A 1,739-nucleotide genomic window follows, 5' to 3' on the forward strand; every position below is an offset into this window, starting at 1 on the left:
AGCAAGCAAGCACTATATCAATACAAGGAGTAAGAGGCAATGTGACCTTGGTGGGATGGATGTGAAGTCAGGAGATATGGAACTATAACTAAATACCACAAGGCACTTTGTCCAATTCTAATACAATTCTGACAAACAGTATCTCAGCTTCTTTTTTGTTTTTTTGTGTTTTTTTTTTTTGTTTTTTATATGAACAGAGAAACGAGGTGGCAAATTGGCAAGACAATTAGCACACCATGTGATTTGCTTTGCAGTATTTCATCTGCCTTTATTACATTCTGAATTCAAATTCTGCTGAGGTCAACTTTGCTTTTCCTCCTTCCGGGCTCAATAAAATAAGTACCAGTTGAGCACTGGGGTTGATGTAATTGACTTGGTACAAGTATAAAAAAAACTGCACCCCTCTCACAAGCTATGTCAAACCAGTGTGACAGAGTAGGCTCGTCAAACCATCTATCCAATTATACACTAAGAGTTTAACCCTTTAGCATTTAAACCAGCCATATCTGGCCCAAATAGTCAACCTGTTTTATGTCCAAACTGGCCAGATCTGGCCTCTCACACATACCATACAATGTCATTCCAAAAATATATAATCACATCATTGAAATCTTGAAGCTTTGAGATAATGCATGATTAAGTACATGCCCAAGGTGCCATCAGAATCTCAAAGCTATGAGATAATACATGATTTATTCAAAATAATGTAGAGAAAAAAACATTATATTTGACAGAGTAATCTAAATGCCATGGGGTTAAGTAAGGCCAGGGCAACTGGATAGTACACTTGCCCAAGGTACTGTGCACTGAATTAAACTAAAGACCACATAATTGAAAAGCAAACTGCTTAATCGTTTGGCTATAACTTATAAGGATCCTAAGCAATGACTCAACATGCTAGAAATAGCAGCCACATCTCCCTCCAAATCACCTTCCACTGTATAAAAACAAAAAAACAAGTGACATTGATCAATGTAGTCCCTTATATAAAAATTTTAAACATGCAGCAGGGTCGTGGATGGGTCTATCAAACAAGAAAATAATTTAGAGCTTAAACAAACAACACCAACAGAAAATATCCTTCATTCATAACACAAAATTAAAAAAATTAAAAACAAATAAGCAGAAAAAAACATGCATAAAATATTGATTTTCAAATTTGGCACAAGGCCAGCAATTTCAGTGGAGAGGCCAAGTCAATTACATCGACCCCCAGCACTCAACTGGTACTTATTTAATCAACCTCAGAAGGATGAAAGGCAAAGTCGACCTCAGCGGAATTTGAACTCGGAACGGACTGACAAGTGAAATGCCGCTAAGTATTTCACCCAGCGTGCCAACGACTCTGGCAGCTCACCGCCATAGCAACGACACATACATTAGCAACTGTCACATTTACAATGTCCATCCATCACTCAACATGCAAGCAAATGGAAGCAAACATAAATTCCGGTCACTGTATCACAACGAAACCTATCTATGCGCCCCTGGGTAAATAAGATTGTTATGGCTGGGATAGCTTTAGTTACAGGTCAGCTTGATTAGGGATGACCTAGTATTAAACAACAACAATACACACACACAAACATATCTACATACATATATATATATATATACATACATATATACATATATTATATATATATCTATATATACATATATTATATATTATCTATATATACATATATTATATATTATCTATATATACATATATACATATATATATATATATATATATA

At 35.3% G+C, this 1,739-nt stretch overlaps 1 protein-coding gene across 1 annotated transcript in view; it reads right to left on the reverse strand.

The window, feature by feature from the left end:
* Nucleotides 1-1,739, reverse strand: part of LOC106880671 (epidermal growth factor receptor substrate 15-like 1) — a gene marked incomplete at both ends in the record, with an annotated part of 32,953 nt that overhangs the window by 16,701 nt on the left and 14,513 nt on the right. The gene's annotated exons all lie outside the window — the stretch shown is intronic.

This window comes from Octopus bimaculoides, chromosome 26 (genome assembly GCF_001194135.2).
Source record: "Octopus bimaculoides isolate UCB-OBI-ISO-001 chromosome 26, ASM119413v2, whole genome shotgun sequence".
Lineage (NCBI taxonomy): Eukaryota > Metazoa > Mollusca > Cephalopoda > Octopoda > Octopodidae > Octopus > Octopus bimaculoides.